The sequence below is a fragment of the Fundulus heteroclitus genome, chromosome 22, assembly GCF_011125445.2.
Source record: "Fundulus heteroclitus isolate FHET01 chromosome 22, MU-UCD_Fhet_4.1, whole genome shotgun sequence".
In the NCBI taxonomy this organism is placed as follows: Eukaryota; Metazoa; Chordata; class Actinopteri; order Cyprinodontiformes; family Fundulidae; genus Fundulus; species Fundulus heteroclitus.
Genome location: NC_046382.1, coordinates 22,489,924 through 22,511,090, shown reverse-complemented (window position 1 = coordinate 22,511,090; position 21,167 = coordinate 22,489,924). Strand labels below are relative to the sequence as shown.

General features: G+C 40.6%; 1 pseudogene; it reads right to left on the bottom strand.

The window, feature by feature from the left end:
* Positions 1 to 6,615, bottom strand: part of LOC118556216 — a 69,912-nt pseudogene extending 63,297 nt beyond the window's left edge.
* Positions 6,616 to 21,167: the final 14,552 nt, after the last annotated feature.

Here is a 21,167-nt window from a genome sequence, read left to right as displayed (position 1 = left end):
GCTCAAAACTATTATCGATGGGACTAAAAACCACAGAACACTTGCTGTTGTATTGAACATAGTAAAACAGTAAGACATAACATAACAGTTCCCTGGTAGGCACCTGCTTTTAGGACATTCTTGGCTGGGGCTCCCGTGAGCAAAGTCAGGTGGAAAATTTAATGTCAAAAGACTGGCATTCACTGAATGAGTAGGAGCTGGTGTCACTGGCTGCATTACTCAAGCAACTGCTTTACAAGAATCAGACCCCACATTTTCAAATTCTCATTGAAGTTGAGAGTATTCTGAGTTTTAAATAAAATGAAAGCACTAAGTTTGATACTGGGGTCCAACAATAAGGTGCAGATATTGTTAGTGGCTGATGAGAAGAGACAGAGGGTGCTAGAGAGCCAGAAAAAAAAAAAAAATCAAAATATGTGTCAGAGCTAATGGCCACTGACTACTTCTATATAAGTTCAGTTCATTTACCATTTACCATTTACTTCCAGCAAAAACCAAAGCAACGCAGAGAGAAGCTTTAAGAGTTATTCATCTCGATGTAAAGGCATTACTTCATCCACAGAAAACTTTTTGAAAAGCGCTACGGAAGTGAGCGGTTCCAAGAGACAGAGGGCTAAGAGTGGGGATGAGCGGTGGGATGGGGGTTAAGTGGGAGGCTGTGGTCAGGACGAGGGATGGTGACATGTTGAATCATTGATCATCACTGACAATGGAGGAAGGCTCTGTGGAGCCCAGCAGGCCATAGCCGTATCAGTTTGAGCTGCTTGCTCAAGGCCATACTGGCATCTGTATTTCCTGGTACTGGGCTAGTATTTAATGTAATTTGTTTTGTTTTAACCAACTTCCTCATGGTTCATAATTCTGTTGCCCAAATTATGCCAAACCAAAATGGATTATTCTTAGTTTTTTTTTTTCTTTTAGCATTCAGTTTGTTATCAAGTCTCTGCAATATGTACAAAACAAATGGAAATACAATTTTAAAAGAAAATAGTTCCTTGTTAAAAAGCTGGGAAGGCAACAAAAACATTTTTATATTTGCACCAGCATAGAATTGCTGCACATATCTGCAGACAGTTGTAACGCTGACTCCCCTGTACTCTGATTCGGTAGCCACGTTTAATAGTGCAATGGGCAATCTCTTAAGGACAAATATTGGTTGCAAGTCATATCTTGTTGCTTGAAAGCTAGACATAGTTTATTGCGTAGGTAAAATGGTAAATGGACTGAATTTATGTAGGGCCTTTCTACTCATCTATTGGCATCTATCCCTACTTGCTTTTATTCTATTTTCTATCTACATTTTATTATTTTGGTATATCTTAATCATGTAAAGCACTTTGTATTGTCTTGTACTGAATTGTGCTATATAAATAAATTTGCCTTGCCTTGCCTTGCCTCATACTGACCACTCCAAGCACTTTACACTATGGCCCAATCACCCAGTTACACTCATTCATATGCAGATCAATAGGCAACTTGGGGTTAAGTGTCTTGACCAGGGGGCACAATGACATGACTGGTGGGGGGGGGGGGGGGGTTGAACCCTCAACCTTCTAAGCAGGTCTGCAGAAACCTGCTTAGTCAGTCATCCCAGGATCAGACTTAAATAAGGTTAGGCAGACAAAATATTGTATTTATAGCATTTTTAAAATAAAAATCAGAAAAAAATAGTTAAACTGTACACCGCGTATTACACCTGCCATTTCCAGTCATTTTGTTAGATATGTCATTCCATTAACCTGTTTCCATGCCTTCATATAGATGACTTTCACAATCAGCCAGTGCCAGATTATTGAAAGCCTAAGTGTGAGTAGATGTTTAGTGATCAAGTTCTCATTTCTGCATTCCCTTGTCTCGCCTTGTCCTCATTTTGACACCTCCTTGGGTTCTGTTTTCTGGACATGACTTGGACTGTATTGGCCACAAATCTTGCCTAGCTCTACTGGATCTGTCTGCACATCATCTGCCTCATTGTTTATGACCTAAAGCCTGACTCACAGATCTGTTTTCAGCCTCAGCCAACCTGCCTTGTTAGGCTCCCATCTTAGCCAAGCTCCTGCATGCTCTTGCAGGTTTTGTTACAAATGAATGTTTTAAAACGCAATACCATGTCTGGCTTGAATATGGTGTTCTCTGCTTATCAACACATTACATTTTGCTTTAAAAAGAGTTCCTGGTTCAAGGGCACTCAGGTATGATTTAAAAACTATTTGAAGTAAATTCCTGACTTTAGTCTCTTGAAATGTAATATAACTTTTTGTCTCACACAAGTAAATGTACAATAATCATTACTAAAAACATGTCTGTCCATGATTTATTGAACCCCTGACATTAAATAAGACATGATCAGTTTCAACTTAATGTCTTTGAATTCACTCATAAGCTCTAGTTTTCCAAGAAAGGATACAAGTCAAAAGATTTCCTGAAATATGTTTAAGAAATAAAAAAAAGCTAAATACACTTTGACACTAGGGCTGGGCAATATATTGAGATTTTAAAAATATCAAGATTTTTTTAAAAAGAGATATAAGATGAGACTATATTGTTTATATTGAGATGGCCTATGTTGCATTAGAGTTGTACTTTTATATATTCCAGTAGATTATTTTTCAGCTGTTTCTTATGTTTATCTACATCTGTTTGTTAAAAACATGTGCCTGTGAGATATTTGGGATAAAGCTTTGATTCAGAAATGCTTTTTTATAATTAGTCTGTGAAAAGAAAAACATATAAAGATAAATATCGTATATTGGCATTCAGTCTAAAAAATATCGAGCTGTTATTTTTGACCCATAGCGTCAAGCCCTATTTGACATGCAATAATAGATGTGTAAGAGCTTTCAACATTCAAACATTGGCACAAACACAACTCTTACACAGGTGTGATCCAAACAGGACATGACATTGCAACACATTGCCCACACAAACAGTCTGTCTGAAGGTACTGTCTACGCCTCTTCAGCTATATCGTTAATGAATAATGTCAGCGAGATTTTGAGTGCCCATGACAAACTAATACACATCTATTTAGGTAAATTGCCAAATAATAATATGACAAGCATGTCGCTTCTCTCTAATTGAGTAATGCATCTCAAATATCACACTTTCTTTCCCCTATTGCTTTCCATCTGGCAACACAGTTTCTGTTGACAGACTTGGATCAAAGGAAAATTAATTTCTAAAGACCCTGTCCGCTTTGCAGGGATTTAAAATATACAACTAGTTATTAGTTGGCTTGACATAACAATTGTGGCATGATGTATATTAAAAATATGTTGTTTATGTATAGTAATAATTAGTAAGAAAAACGGACTAAAACAGTAAATGAAATAAACTTTAACAATATTTAGGAATTTGTGATGTCTGAGTGAAAGAATATTTTTGCACAAGAAGCTCTTTAAAACAAGATTTACTGACGCTGCTATAAGAATGATTCATTATGTTGCAACTGTAGACATTTACAGCCACTGCTTCCATATTAGTTATCATGTGGCTATTAATGAAAGTACACTATGAAAGGTCAAATTGCCCACACATTGATATGATTCTCTCGCTCTCTCTCGCTCTCTCTCTCTCTCTCTCTCTCTCTCTCTCTCTCTTTCACACACACACACACACACACACACACACACACACACACACACACACACACACTCTCTCACACACACACAGCAGCATGAATGCAGATGCACTCGTGCAAAGACAACAGTGTCAGCAGAAAGGTCACAGCACACCATGAGTGAGGAAAAAATATATCCGAAGATGAGACGGTGTGCTGCCTGTTGCTATGGAGCGCTCCCCAAAAAGAGCACACACACAAAGACACACACCCACTCACGATCCACTGTCAATCTTAAAGAAACAAACACATGTCCACGGACATAAACACACGTGCACAATCAATCATCGTTCTGTTAAAGAAGTAAAGATGCTTCAACAACTTTTCAAGAGTGTTGCTCCTGTAGTTATATTTTACAAACTCGCTGATTTTTTTCCCCCACCTCAGGTTTCTTGTGCTTTACAAAGAGCTAATATCTGAGGAATAAGTAATTGATTCCAGCTAGTTAATCAGACTCCTGCTTCAGAAACAAATTTAAAAAGAGAGAAAAAACCTTATAATTTACAGATCACTAAGCGATTGGAAGAACATCATCGTGAATCAACATGCTTATAAATTTGCTACAAGTTTACACCTTTTAACTGAATACAGGCCACATTTTAGTGTGATTGGAATTTGAACAGCTTGAAGAAGAAAATGTGTCATTGTTTAAAGAGTTAAACAATGGCTGCAATTTACAACACTGCCTAATTAATTAGAGATGTTACTGTATTAAAATGTGCAATACGTAGAGATAACCTACAGAATAAAGAACTGTTTGTGTGCTTTTGTGGGTCAGTGCTCTCCTGCTGACAGGTAGGAAAGTGCTTTGAAATGTCCTTAATCTTGTATCGACTTCTGCAGACATCCAGGATATTAAAATGGATATTGGTTCTAAGTGGATATTAGTTCTAAGTGACAGATGTCAGCAATACAAGGTTTGAAAGGTGTCATCAGTATCAAAACAAATGCATATTACATAACATGGAAAATGATTTATGAATGAACAAAAGCTTAAACAGGGTTAGGGATTTCACCTGACAGCCAGATTCTGATAACCTGTTATTCAAGTCCTTTACTTACTCCAAAATGTCTTTCATATTCTAATGTTACACTTTCTGGTAGGGGGAAACTTGCTTTTACTGTCATTGTGACATTAAATATCATATACGCTGATCAGCAGTAACAATAAGAGCACTGACAGGTGTTGTGAATAACAGAATATCTCATCATCACCGCTCTTAGGAGGACCGTATTAGACATTAAGTGAACATTATGTCCTTAAAGTTGAAATGTTAGAGGCAGGAACAGTTGGGAGCTTGTAAGCATTTGAGAGAATTAGACCAAATTGGGATGCCTAGACAACTGGGTTAGAGCATTTCCAACACTGCAGCTCATGTGGGCTGTGTCCAGTCTGCAGCGGTCAGCCTCTACCAAAATGATCCAAGTTATGAACAGAAGTGAACTACGGGGAGTGCCATTGGTGCACAAGGGGGCGCCAAGGCTGGATCCATGCTGTCCCGATCCATCAAATGAGATAATAGCTCAAATTGCAGAAATTAATGCTTACTAAAGGGTGTCAGAATGCACAGATCAGTTTCCTGCATAGCTGCAGACCAGTCAAGGTGCCCATTCTTGTTATAATGTTATCAATATTTGCTGTATAACAGAAAGGCATCTTTGACAATAAAGCTACTTTTTTTTACCTTTCTCCTTCAATTTGTCAAAAGTGAACAACTGCTAAAATATAACTTAGGATATAACTTGCCCACTATGCACATTGATCATCTAGTAGTCATCTATTTCCTTCATTAATCATCTTAATGCATTTACAAGTGTAGTAAATTGTTGCGACTGCTCTCTGGCAGGGGAGCAACACATTTAAGACCTTACTCTTTCAATGGGCTTTGCAAACTTAGAACAACAACAACTATTCATATTAGAATCAGTCCAGATTAACTGGATTTATAAATCTATAGTCGCAGCCTATACGGACTTCAAGCAATCAATTAGTGCAGCAACATGCAATTTGCTTGTCTTATAATTCTGCAGAGACATCTTAAAATTTTGAAGATCCTTCATAATTTCATGTATGTATGTATGTAAAATACATGAGGGGGAAATTCCTGCTTCAGACTGACCAATGAATAATAATAAAAACTCAAAGTTTCCGGGGTCTCCTTGTAAAACGGCGTTACAAAACTTTTTTTGTGCGGCTTTTCCACAGGAAATATGTGAGAGGTCAATTACAGAGGTGAGTGCTGGTCAACAATCCATCTGTTGGTAAGAACTCCAGTGGGTATTCCCAGCACTGGGCAGCGGACTCCATCACTCACCTTGCGCACGGGCAGAGACCTCTCTCCTTGAAACCGACAACCATCCGCCAGCTGTCCTGTCTGTATTCCGTTATCGCACCTGTTTCTTAAAATCCGTCAGAACTCAGCGGGACTCTGCTCCATCCAGAGAAATGTTTCTCTCGTGGATCTGGTTTCAAACCGCGTCGCTCCCACGGAGAAAATGATGAAAAAAATAATAACAACAATATTGATAAACTCCTCGCCGCGCTTCGCGTCGTGAGCCTGTTTGTCCTCTGGCGACTTCTCGGGTCCGCGGTACCGCGCAAGGAGGTTTGGAGGATCACCGAGCTCTGTTGATATCATCCACTTAACTCGGACCGAGGAGCCACGGCGGAGATCAGACAGAGAATAGAGCTCTCCCGGCGTCAGGGGAAAGGGAAAGGGAGGGAGGGAGAGTTGAAAGTGTGAGAGGAAGCGGCAGCCTTCACAGGGATGAATGAAAGACACAAAGCGCTCTCAGCTTACACGGTGTGCGCGACAGAGTCCACGCTGAATGCTCGATTTGTTCTGTGAGTGAATGCGAGCTCCGGTCCTCGGAGCGGATCTCCGTTCGGTTCACCCCGCGTCATTTACAGCTCCTAAACAGAGAGAAGGCGCACAACATCCCCAGCGATAGCCTGACGCCGACCGTGCGCTTCTGGTCGTGTTTCTCTGATGTATCCCGAACTCCTGCTGTTACTTTCACTTATTTCCTAAATGTTGAAAATGATTCAAACCCGTCATTTGGGTGCAGCAGGTGCATCACTATTGGGGGACACTGTCTTATAAAGAAGCAATGGAAGTTTATTTGCGTGGGATTCATACACAAGGTAACTCAAAATTACTTTTTAAGAAAATAAAATTAAAAGGGTGAAGAAAGAGATTTCAAACAAGATATGCGTTAAAAATCATTTAAAAAAAACAACAAGCACGGAAGACACATCATCATGTCAAATAAAAACAAGAAAACACGGTTTTCAGATTCTAGGTTTTCCATATTTTCACAGATTTCAGGTGTTGATGCTTAATTCTGGTTCCTGGAACACTGGGTGTTCAGATCTCTCACTTGAGTAGTCTAGATAGATGCTTCAACAACTTCAGTTTAATAAATTAGAATATGCATTTCTAAGAGGCTTGTTTGTCAGATTAAATGTATGTTGTGAAAAAAAATAACCTTCAAACTGGTGTTAAAAACACTTCATTAATTCCTATTTTTTTGCACAAAAAGTGTTACTTTTTTATTGGTCTGATGCAATATTAACTGAGTGTGTGTGTGTGTGTGTGGGGGGGGGGGGGGTCATAATTAATGGAAATAAAACTGTAAACCATCATCAGTCTCTGTGTTAAAGCGGCTGTTGGTAACTTTTGTATAATATATGACAAAGATAATCTGTGGGGCAAAACAACCCCCCCCCCCCAAAAAAAAAAAAAAAAAAAAAAAAACTCCTGGATCCTCCCACAGTCCTTACTGCCATTTTTGGAAATACACCGCTTCCGAACAGAACCACCCAATCAGTGTCAGACATTCCTCCTGGCTGAGCGGTGTCAATCACTCTTGTGTTCTGCTGCGTAAGCTTCCTCAACCCAAATCTGCTTATTATAAGTGAGTTTGGGCTTCTTTTTTTCTGAAGTCACTTGTACATTACGTGAGTCGTGGGTTGCAGTTTTTTGTGCTTGTTTCTGAAAGTGAAGTATTTGGGCTCTAAAATAAGTGACAATAAACCCGAGTTATAAAGAGACCCACTTGCACTGCCACGCTACAGACACCGTGAGTAAAACCGGCTGAAATATCCTTCGGCCTCTCCGCGTTCACACACTCCTACCCAAAGACAAAATATACTTGACGCCTTATTACGTGCTGGAGCGCATCCTGCATTGCCGCCATATTGGCTGGGTTATTTCTACTCTAGGCTGACATAGGAGCCAGCGGGAGCAAATGCAGAGGGAACAAATTTGTCCATATTTTATACAGCTTACGATTGCAACAACCGGCGATAACTGCTGAAAGTAGATCATGCGGTGTAGATCACCGTTTTGAGCAGAGATTGTGTTCTAAAGATTAGTTTTTACACCCTGATATTATTGCAGAAACCCAACCCATAAACCATAGTTTAATGCTTATTCATTTGTTGTCTCTGTATTTAACAAACCACGGCTGAATCATATTGCCAAATGGAGTACCCTGGAGTTACAGTGTCAGCACATGCAAGATGGCAGTTGTGCAAAATGGTTATTTTTCAAGGATATTAAGCTCCTACCCCATTTGCAAGGGTAAGACACAAATGACCTGAAATTTTAAACCCTTTTCCAGGCTTTTAAAAAAAACAAAAAAACTTTGCATGCATGTGGATATAAACAGCATGTAATAAATATGAAGAAATTATTGTTGTTGGCGTGTACTGAAAGCTCATGGATTAGAAGTATGCGTGAGAGAGAGTGAAACAAATTAACAATAAATAATGAACAGTAATACAATGTGTATCTTTGTATTTCGGCATGAAAACATGCATTTATTTACACATTGCGTAAACATCGCGAAGTGATGCATCTATGCTTAATACATCTGTGACCCCCCCCCCCTTCCTGTCGTGTTGCAGCTTGTTTTGTCCTTGTTTTCATAGCGCTGGTTGTTTGTTTGACTGAAAGAATCTGGCAACACCGTTAGCGTCATTCAAGCTCAAGGTTGCCAGTTGGTTGCAGCAGTGCTGAGAACCTGCTTTATAAGAAAACTGACATTTTCTTCAGCGCCACCTGCTCAGAAAACAAAGACAGGTAAACAATTGAGCAGCATGGCAAGCTCTGCTGTTGGAGAGGAGCTGTGGAGGGAGAGCTGCAGTGCAGCAAAGAGCAAGTGGGAGGAACATGTAAGGTGTGGTTGTTATGTTTTTCAGGCCAAGTCCATGGTTTTCTCAAAACTCCCACCTGCAGCTGTCATCTATATAATGTGTTCCCTTTGTGAATTGAGTTACTGAAATAAATTAACTTTTTAGTAATATTCCAATTTGTTGAATATGGTTGTATTTAGGTCCAAGATCATCTTGAGTTTTGTAGAGCACAGACACTGTTTACAAAAACTGAACAGGGATTCAGGATGGATGGCATATCATTTATACTTTTTGATGTTTGCCAACACTCATCCACTCAATGATATTATGGACACATTTATTTGGTGACAGTAAGGGACCCCGGTCATGTGGTTGCATAGATATAAAAACTGCGTCATCAACATATGGTTTGATATCTTGTAACTCTTCAATTTAAGCTAGGGGAGCATATAGATGTGGAATAAAGGTGTCTCGAGAATGAATCCTTAATGTATTACACATGTAATAATAGTCTTACCCATCTAGCAAGCAATATCGTATCCAATTTTGCGCAATATTTGATAATCCAGCCGATGTTTGCAGTGTACCCAAGTTAAAAACTATTATACAATGCTATAATTCACTTAGCTCTTTAAAACTGATCAACCATAGTATTATTGACAAAACAAAACAAACAAAAAAAAACAAAACATTAAATGGTATCGAATATACCCGCTGAAGAATCTCTTTGGGTTGGCAATGTGTGTCATGAGGTTTCAACCCTGAACTTGTTTTAAAAAAGAAAAGGGACATGGTGATGTTACCAGATAGTAACATCATCTGGTAACATCAGATGATGTTACCAGATGATGTTACTATCTGGTAACATCATCTGGTTACCAGATAGTAACCAGATGATGGTTACTATCATCTGGTTACTATCTTTTTTTTCCGTTTGACTTCAAAACTAATTTGTTCATAATGTAATGGCTATTCGTCTTATCCCACACATATAACTTTCATCCATTTCTATTTCAGTATCACACCCATGGGTAGGTATTAAGAACGATCTATATAAATGCTCAAATCTCATGAACAATTTAAAGTAATGCTATGTTGTTTCCAGATGAATTCATATTACACCCTCTTACCAGTATTTGAGCAACCATATAGATAGAAACAGTGAGTAAAAAACAACAGTAATGTCCTGACAAGTATGAATAGGAAAATGGTATTAAACATTCTGTGGAAGAAGGCTCTTTTTTTACCTGAAAATATTGAATCTGAAATTAACAAAACTCCAAAATGGCAGATGAGAAAGAGGACACACACCTGATTTATTGCTGTGGGGTTTAGCTTTGCAGTTTATTCAATTATATTAATTCAAACAGATAATGTTAAGTCGATTTGACGATCTTGGCACTGGAGCTGATTATATCCACAACCAGGCATACCTGTTCTACTCCATCCTGCCTACAATTAACCCTCACTGGCTCCAGCTGTTTCCACCTCCATATAAACCCCGTCCAAATCAGTTTCCAGTGCCAGATCATCTCAAGCCAACTAAATGAATACTTTCCAGCGTTTTCTGATTGCCTGCCCTGTTACTCAACCTTGACCCGTTTTTGGATTCTGTTTTTCGCCTGACCTGGATTACCAAGCCTGCCTAACCCTTTTGTACCTCCGAACCCGCACGTTAACGAACCCTGGATTGGACCTGGACCTGTTTTGGATATCCCCTTTAAAACGCTGTGCGGATCCTGTGTTCTGGAGATTACCCCCGCACCTTCTCTGGATCACACCAGGAGAGTCCCCAGCGGATCACCAGCCCGTCTGAGATTGTTGTACAATAGTCTAATGATCAAATCCTTATTTTTCTGGGACAAATGAGTTATCTTCATTAAGATAACGATTTTGTTTAAAGAGAACATTAAACTACTTTATTTCAAGGCGCAGCTCTAAAATCTGGATATGTGCCATAAGCTGTTACATAGCCAGCAATAATCACAATCTCATACAGTGTCTCTCAAAATTGTACTCATACCTGTTAAAATTACAGAATTTTATGTTGTAAAAATGAGGCCAAAATAAACAGTTTCAAAACTTTTCCCATGTTGTGACATCCAGCTGTGATGAATCAATCTGGGAACCCGATATTCAAGCCAGACATGAAGTACGTTTTAAGTAGTTTATTGAAGAAAGTGGAGAAGAGTACATGCATAAAATGGCAGGCTGGATGGATGATGAAGGTGGAGACTGGCTTGACTGGGTGCAGCAGACAGAACCAGACTTTACCAGGTGCAGTTTGGCAGAATCAGACTTGACCAATAGTAGCAGGCAGAACCAGACTTGATCCGAAGCAGCCGATGTGTCCCCAGCGAGGGCAGAGCGAAACACAAAATCCCCAAGGACCACTTGAATCTGGCAGAACACAAGAGCACTACTAAAGTAGTGATGATAGCATGAAACTGAAGCATCAATACATGCTTCAAACCTGTAGCACCAGACCACTGTTTCAACGTTTGCCTCGAAGCATAAAAAAACATCAAGTGAGAAATGACGTCCAAAGCAGTAACTGTTTTGCTTCCTGAATGAATCACCTGAATATTTCAGGTGACCAGATTGGACAATTTCAAATTTGAGCACCATAAAACATGTTAAAACGGCCGTAAGCAATGGAAACTTTGTGGGTTGTAGTAAGTGTTGCTGCATTCTTGTAGGGAGTAATTATGGAACCAGTGAAGAAGAGAGGTCATTCTGATATGTGGCAACACTTCCATCTGATTCGGCAGTCCACATGCACCTCAAGAACAAAGGGCACTCTGTTGATGACAATGATGTACAGATTTTGGAGAGGGAGAACAAGAGAAAAGCCATCACTAAACAGAGAGGGAGGATCGAAACATTGTCAGAAAGAACTGAGCGAAAGTCTGGTTGCCTCTGATTAAAGCCTGTTTGCTGTTGTGATGACCCTAATAACTGAGAACTTGCACAGGCATGTTCCATCTGATTGCTCCTGATAAGGTAAGTATGTTACATATCACAAAAGTAAGTGTCAGGGGCACTCCTGTTGGTTAAATGTTTTACATCTTATCTATACTTCCTGTTTTATTTTGTACTTATTTCTTGTCTCATTTTAAGCAACTTCACTTCATGAGTTTCCTCTTGCAATCAGGCTCTGCCACACCCTAATGCCATCTACTTTGGACTTATGCTCCTCCTTTGTTTGTTAGCCTGGTTATTCTACATTCATGCAGCTTCCCTTTGCCAGTTCGCCTTTGTCTTTTGTGTCAGGCGTTCCAGCCTTACTTTGCCTTGAAACGTAGCCTTCTAGTGTTTTTGACCCGGCTTGTATTTTGGACCTGCCTTTGTCGCTGTTTTTGGTACTTCTGCTTAGATTGGATTTTTGGTGTTTGTCCCTAACCTGACAACAGCCAGCTGCATGTATCGCTCCGCCTAGCTTCACTCACATACATCTGGGACACCGCCATAGGCATTGCCTTTACTGAAGGCTGGGCCTTATCAAAACTCCTTGCATATGATTGGATAAGCCACTTGTCTGTCATCTTTATCGACGTGCTATTTCAACCAGTCACACCGAAGCTAACCCGTGACGCTGATGAGACCGACGCCGGAAAAAAAAAACTTTTTTTTTTTTTTTTTATGTGTTTGCGGGTGTAGTGCAGGGTTTCCCGCAGCGCTATCTTTGCGAGGCGGCCGCGGAAAACGTGTCGTCCACCCCCCGCTCCGCGAGCCGGTCCGCGGAGAAAAAGTCATCCACCCCCCCCCCCCCGCTCCGCGAACCGGTCCGCGGAAAACGTGTCGTCCACCCCCCCCCCCCCGCTCCGCGAGCCGGTCCGCGGAGAAAAAGTCATCCACCCCCCGCCCGCTCCGCGAGTCGGTCCGCCTCGCATAAGCAACTTCCTGCGGGAAACACTGTAGTGGCACGCGTTTTATTGACAGTGAGCTGACAGAAAGAGGGGGGAAGACAGGCGGCAAAGCGCCGCGGGTCGGAGTCGATCCCGGGCTGACCGCGTTGAGGACTAATAGGCCTCCCAATATGGTTAGCGCTAACCGCTAACCGCTCCGGGGCGCGTCCGCGTACGCGCCCCGGAAAACAAAACTTGCCAAATCCGGTCGGGAGAAGGGCGAAAACATGGTTTCCACCAACAAAAGCCTTCAGAGCCGTTCTCTGATGTTCTTTTAATGAAACAATATCAGATAGATTGGACAACACGGAGGAAATAGCAGCATCAATGCTAACGCTTGCTTCCTCGATGCGAGCCGCCATTGTTGTTGGAATCTCACGGTGGCTTCTCCACTACGTCACATCCATGAAACACCCGCCCTGCGTCCTGATTGGCCAGACCAAAAATTTGGTTGGGGAAATCACTTTCAATCAGCCGTGTCCCAGATGTATGTGAGTGGAGCTAGGCGGAGCGATACATGCAGCTGGCTGTTGTCAGGTTAGTTTGTCCCTGGACTGTGCTAAATGAGCCTTGAACCTGACTCGACTGTGCTGAGTCTTGCATTTGAGTCCTCTATTCCTAAGCAGTACGACACCTAGTAACATCTATCTTAAATATATTTCAAGCATTGTATTTAACATATGTATAATTCTTGTTGCCATTAAGCTATAGAAGTTTTATGACATTGCATTTTTATTTACACATGCCTTTCTTTGCAGGTCTGGTGCTAAGTTTGTGATGCTGAGCTGAAGTATCATGGGGATACTTCCTCCATGATTAGGCAGTTCACTGCCAAGCATAAAGCAGCATCAAATCAGGGGAACACAAATCAAGGCAAGCTAGATGAATTGTAGTATTATTAACAACACAAATTATTTCTTGCTTACTTTTAATTCAATGTCTTATAAACATTGTTTTTTCTTTTACCACTAATTCTATTTTTATTTCTTAATATCTCAATTTATTTGTTTTGGTGGCCCTGAAAGCAGGAGCTAGATCAGGCTCTGGTCAACATGGTGGTGAAAGACTTGCAGCCTTTCTCCATCATGTATAACAGTGGGTTCAGGGAGTTTGTGGGATTGCTGGATCCCACTTACAAACTCCCCTAAAGACAGGCTCTGAAGAACATGGTGGTTCAGAAAATATGAGGAGGAAAAGGCCAAGGCTGTTATGGAAATGCTTGAAGCTGTGAGTCTGACAGCTGATATGTGGACCTCCATTAATATGGATACATTTTTGGCTGTCACCTGCCACTGTGTGGACAACGCTGTGAAGCTGGCCTCAGTGTTTCTAGGAGTGGTGCCTTTTCCAGAGGCTCATACGGCCACTAACATAACAGATGTAATGAAGTCTCTCATGGAGGAATGGGGCATTGAGGCCAAAGTGACCTCAATCGTAACTGATGCTGGAGCTAACATGGTTGCCTCTGTCAAGACTTTAAACCTCAGACATGTTCTTTGTTTTGCTCACTCCCTAAATCTTGTTGTGAAGACTCTTGATGCAACTCCTGGCTTGAAAGACCTACACTCAAGGGCACAAAAGGTTGTGACTTTGTTAAAAACGAGCACAACCGCAAAAGAAAAAAATTCAGAAGTTCAACAGCAGATGCAACAACCATTCAAACTGGTTCAGGAAGTGGACACACGCAGGAACAGCAGTTTCCTGGTGCTTCAACATCTATTATAAGAGAAAAAATCAGTGGGGGCAGCTCTTACAACTCAGAGAACTATATGACACACTGACTGCCTTCTCACAACTGCTTTCCTCCTTTCTGGCAACAACATAATTGTCTGAGGAGAACAGAGTGTCAGGGTCAAAAGTCATCCACATGACAAAAATGCTCATGCTATACTTGCTTAATTCGATGGACAGAATAGAGCACATCACTGCAAAACAACTCGGACAAAACTTGGTTGCATTTATGAAAACAAGTTCAATACAGCAGAGAGCCAAACAGCACTGACACTGTCCAAAATGCTCGATCCTAGATTTAAAAAAATTGGCTTCTACAATCAAGTACTGGCACAGGCAGGGGAAAAACGCCTCACAACCGCCTGATTCGATATCCAAAACCACCTGACACACCAACAGAACAGCCCTCCGCAACAGCAGCAAATGCTACAAATTCATCAACAGGTAAGGACAGGACAAAACAAGAACTAAATATTAATGTTGTTGAAACCTTTCATTAATAATGTTGGTCTTTCAGATGTGAACCTGTGGGAAATCTTAGTTAAAAATTCTTCACTGGCAAGGACGGCAAGAAACGCCACAGCCAATACGACAGCGGAGGTACCTGACTGATCCACTGCTGGATAGATCAAAAGATCCACTGTTTATCCAAAATGTTTATCCGGAGTTATTTAAAATGGCAAATAATTCTGTGCACGGCAGCATCATCTGTCCCCTGTTAGCATGGGTTTTTAGAGTGTGGAGACAGTTTGAGCAAAAATACCCCGCCTGAATCCAAAAACTCATATCTCAGTTAAAAGTGTTCCCCCACCCCATTTTCAGCCTCTGCAATAGTTCCACATGCACACCCAAATTATGCCATATTTTCCCCAAACTCCTCAGTAACACAAAAACACATTCATCAATCTTTATTAGCAAACAATCTGATATACTGTGTGTGTCAGCATACTTGCAAAACAAAGTTGCTCTAAAAACCAAGAAAAATGCAAAACTGATTTTGCACCAAGGGGGATTTGAACCTTGGTAATCTAAACAGCAGCCGACGATGCAAACTCTTTCACTCTTTCCAAAACAATTGGTTTAAGTAGTTCACAAAAGCTTAATTTGCCCATCACTACACTAAAGTAAACTAGTGAGGGCAGGGTGACAACATGTCCACAAAAACAGAAAGCAGAGCAACAAAAACACTGGGAGGAAACCCCACATGCAGGCAGCAGGACAGAACGTTCTGGTAGGGAGAGGCTGGATGAAGCAGGTATATACAGGCATAGTGACAGGTGAACAGAGTTGAGACTAATTGATTGAAGCAGCAGGTGGAGCTGGTTAAGGTGCTGAGTGGTGACTGAACAGATTGGATAGTGACTGGTGGCTGAGAGGAGAGGAGCAGTCCAAAACAAAAAACTAAAATTCAAAATCATGACACCAGCTTATGCGATGCAAGGGAAAAGGAAACAAATCTGCAAGAATAATATTGATAGAAAATAATAAACAAGTGAGGGTTCTGGTTTAAAAATGACAATCATTTGGAACTATTTATAAATTCATCCACTGTGATAGAAATCCAAATCCAACATTGAAATGTTGGGCGCACATGTGCACTCGGGTTAGTTTGCCACATTCGGAATAACTTGAGTCTGACAAGTGTTTATATGAGCGTTGATCGGATTATCAGTCAGCATAAACTACCCCTCTCATTCAGAATACAATTTCATTCCGACTGAGATTGAGCCAATCATCATATTCCAGTTGCCGTGCTTACATTACGCATTTTTATTCCGATTGGCAGTTTATTTCCAATTACTGTTGTCTATGTAAATGTAGCTACTGATGACTGCTTTCTTTGTGCCATGTTTTAGAAATATTACTATAGAACATTTTGTATCTGTCTCCTGAATGATACAATTGTGGAAGAAGACAATCTCTATCCTTTGCCCCCTCCTAGCAAAATATGGCTGAAAGTTAAGAATGCACATGAGGAAAAGTCATGACCATCCAACTGGACAGGTGAACTTTGTTTCAGGTCCATAATACTGAACAGATGTGAGTGTGAGTAAACGAGAGAAGACTAAATGCTGAAAAGGAATGAGAAGCCTTTTAGGCAATGTATTATTTTTAAGGGAGACAAGACTTATGCACATTTTAACAGTTTTTTATTTGTCCCATCAATGATTTATTTGTTTTTATTTGAACTGTACACAGTTAATGTCATATTATATGCAAAGAAAGTTTTGAAAATATGTGTTTTGATCTTATTTCTTAGCATTACAAAATTGGCATTTCAACTGGGGCACATAGACTTTTGAGAGCCAGATAATAGCGTAAATTCATTTTGACTTGCATCCAGCATGTAAGGCACTCATGTTCACCAAATTTAAACCTTAGCTGATGAGAATGACATTGCCGTGCCCCTTTTTAAATATATTTTTTCAGTTCGATTGTCCTGCTCTTTTTCAAATGTCACATTTTTTGTGCTTGTGTGCATTCATCCCGAGAGAATGGGTGGCTATTATACACTTTCAGGGGATGTGACAGCAGTGCTCAGGGAGGCAGCCAAACATTTTGTAGCTTAGAGAATGTACCCAGGCATGCACACACATGCACATGTGTGCACTCATAGATTCAAATACACACAAATCCACTGACAAAATTCACATTGACATGATGAAAGGGCCAATTTATCAAACCACCAGCCAAGCCAGGCCTGAGGATAGTTAGTGCCAGCATTAGTCTGGAGACAGAGGGCGGTGTGGGCTAATGTGTGGGTACATGTGTGTTTGTGTGTGTAACTTTTGGAAAAATGGTGAAGCAAGTCTTCAAACGTAGCATGTACTTTTGCTTTTTGCTAAATTTCAAATGCATCACCTGCTGACTGTGGGTGCATGGAATGAATCTGTTGCTATTTTGGACATCGGGTGCTCTGGTGCAAAGAAGAGAAATTATCTGCATGAGTTTGTTAGAGGCAGAGAGCTAAACAGTGGGAGGTAGTAATGATACTAGGTGTAATTAAATTTCAGGATTGACAATTGCTTTCAGAACAACTGCAAATGGCCAAGCTATTCTACTGTTAGAAAGCTGCAGTGCAGAAAGAAAGAACAGGTATAAAGCAGATCAATATGTATGTGTAGTGTTTCACACGGTTGGCACAGTGCAAATCATGAAAAATAGAATATGCTTTCTCTACATCTCTTTGGGAATGCGATATAAATTTCATAATCTGTCGAAAATCTCTCTTGAGCCATTTGACGTATGAACTGCAGCCGTGACATTTTCCCAAAGCTGCAAGAGAGAAGTCAGATTTCAGCAGCTTTCTGTCAGGGGCAAATCCATTCAGCTTCATTGTAAAGACTCAATCAATGATGTTTTGAGAGCGGTCTGTGTGACAGCACTCGCTTATCTGTAGATTTAGCATTTATCCTGAAAGAAATGACACGGGCCATTTTGTTCTATTTTCTGCACTTTTAAAATGTTTTTCCTCCATGTATGCAGGGTTTCCCATTTGTCATGAAATTGCTAGTTTTTCTTTAGTGAGGATGGAGCTGTCCACACATCTGCTAAATCTCACTCAGCCTGCACATATGAACACAAAAATCTTGACTTTCACGAGAACAGCCTCCCTTTATTGGGCAGATATGGACTATCATGCTGAAGTGAATGCTTTTCTTTCTCATGTGAGAAGCTAACAGTAGCAATACTAACAAAGTAATGTGATTCACATTAGGCTACATTTAGCAAACACATTTTTTGAATGGATATTTTAAAAAATGAACTTTTTTGCATGTATTTCATTCCCTATGACATTCATTATTCTCAATCTATCCCTTTTCTCAAATAATTGTGCGTTTGAATAAATCAAGTTGTTTTCATTTTTACATTTCATAGAAATAGCATTTAAAAGAAGGATTTTGATTACCTTCTTTGGGCTGCTATCACATCATTTTCTATCTTGCAGTGGATCAAAAAAGTATTTAGTCACCCACTAATTGTACAAGTTCTCCTACTTAGAAAGATGAGAGAGGTCTGTAGTCTTTATCATATGTACACTTCATCTGAGAGAGACAAATGGGGGGAAAATGGGAGTTACATTGTAGGATCGGAGGCAACCGGACTTTTGATCAGTTCTTTCTGAAAACGTTTTGACACCTATCCACGGGTCTTTGCCAATTGTGGTGGCTCGCACTTGATCAAAGTTGGAGCGCTGCTGTTTTTAAGGCCATGGAGGCCCATCCTCCTTGGCGCATTCTAAGTCAAATGCAAATCAATGACCCACCCGTCACTGTCCTGGGTTGTTAGAAGTTGCTCTCTCTCGCCCCCTGTTGCCACTCGCTCTCTCTCCTCTATTTTTCTCCAGCTCCTTCTCCACACCTGCCATCAATTAGTCAATCAACCCCTGCCATTGTTCCAGCTCTCATCCTCCCAGTATTTAAGCTCCTCTCATTCTCCCACTTGCTGCTGGTTTCTTCTGTTTGCCTAATGGCACTTTGCCCGATCGCGTCCTCGGTTGCTTCTGAGAGCTACATTTCGTTTTTGCTCTGGCTCCTGCATCCTCCAGCATTTTTGTGAGTTTTCATTTTCATTAAATCCACCCATAACTTCTGACTGCCTCTGCCTCTCTGAATTTGGGTCCAACAACAACCACCACCACAGATTATGGCAGGGACCAACGTAACGACTACCATCAGTAATGCACTACGACGAGAGGTACTCAGATCCTGCAGTGCCAGGCGTGTCTCCCTGCTTAAGCCAGTACATGTCCAGTCCCATCTGAAGTTTAACAGAGAGCATATGGATGATCCAGAAGAGGATTGGGAGAATATAATGTGGTCAGATGAAACCAAAATAGAACGTTTTGGCAAAAACTTAACTCGTCGTGGTTGGAGGAAGAAGAATGCTGAGGTGCATCTCAAGAACACCATACCTACTGGGACGCATGAGGTGCAAACATCATGCTTTAGGGATGTAATTCTGCAAAAGGGAAAGGAGGACTGATCTGTGTTAAGGGAAGAATGAACGAGGACATGTGTCGTGAGATCAGTAAGAGTATTGAAGATGGAACATGGCTGGGTCTTCCAGTATGACAATTATCCCAAACACACCGCTCGGCAACAAAGGAGTGGCTCTGTAAAAAAGCATTTCAAGGTCCTGGAGTGACCTAGTCAGTCTCCTGACTTCAACCCCATAGAAAACTTGTGGAGGGAGTTGAAAGTCTGTGTTGTTAGCATTGTCCTCTTATGCTTAATGTTTGCATTACTAGCAGTATTGTATGTCTGCTAGAATCAACTGTCATGCCACCTAATGTGTGATGGTAGTCTACTATTGAAAAAGTACTCCTTTGCAGCACATAAAATAAACTTTGTTTTGCTGTGGCAAGCAATGCCCAGCAAACTAAAAAAAGTATAATCCCATAAAAAATATAGCAGTTATTGACTCATTACTGCTCAGAGCTGGTTTCTCTTGTCAACCTACTTTTTTAGAACTAACAGTTTTCAATATTATGCAGTGTTTTAAGGCCATGATGTTTGAGCCACTTTGTTATCACTTCACCATCATGGTGAATGACACACACGTCTATAAACTGGGCATAAATTGCTAGAGTCTGTTATAGTGACTTTTGAGCTCACTTTCTATTCATTGCAGTGCTCTTGGACTAGAATAAGACCTTTCTGTCGGCTAAGAAGTAACCTCAAAGATTGATTGCATCAGGGTGCTTCAGGCTTGGTACAACCCCTACTGATTTATTTATGCCTTTTATTAGATTATTTTCCAGATGTCAAAAAAGTAGGAAGAATTTATAACAGAAAACACCTTCTGTTCGTCCTTTGTCTTTCCTCACTGGCTTTAAGTGACTTCTTAATGCTTTTCCTGTCACAATGCGAATTTACTGGCTGGCCACACTTGGACATTCTGAAGTTCAATTGCTCAATTATTAAGAGTGTGATGATCTGGAAGACTGGACTTTCAAGTGCAATTTTAGCATAAATGCCCATGCATATGAATCTATTTTGTTGCCAGGCAAAGGAGGCAATATTTTTTGGAGTTAACCATTGTTATTATAAAAATGTTGTGAGTTTAAATATGCCCCTCTTTTGTGGTAGTTGGTCCAATGAGACTGGTTTAGTGATTTCAACTGGACTCTTTCACAGCTTCATTTTAAATTGTGCGGATAAAATGACTATTAGCAGATGATTGTGTCTTGGACTAAATTGTAGTAAAAAATTAGTTTTAGCTTCAAAGTAAACTTTTCTAGCGTCATAAGATTGGCCACAAAATGTGTGCCCAGATAGAAGCTGCAAAATGTCCAAATCACAAGGTTAGTGTCCCCACTAAGATTTTTGGCAATGAATATGTAGAAGTTACTCCCAGACAGGTAAATGTAAGCAATGCATGAGTGTGTGAAGTTGTCTTCTTTGCCTCCGATCTTTTATCTGCTCCTGGTTCTGGGCTGCTAGGGATACTGGATCAGTCAGCTCAATATCAAGCCAGGGTTGAGATCTGTCTGCTGGCACTAGAATTTGGGGCAAGCCAAGTGAGGTGAATTACCAGTTATAGTTTGTAAATAAGCAGTGCTGCCTCAGAGAATCACTTTCCCGTAAGTCAGATCAGGTCAGGTCAGTGGCCCAGTTAGAGGAGTGTATTTATAAGGAAAGAGTTCAAGAATGTCATGGGTGGGGGCCCAATAACCCCACAAGGTTATTGATGAGCATGGCTCTAAAGTTCTGAACAATAAATTGTTTATTGGTAACAGGTGAGAGAAAATCCAGTGAGAGATTTA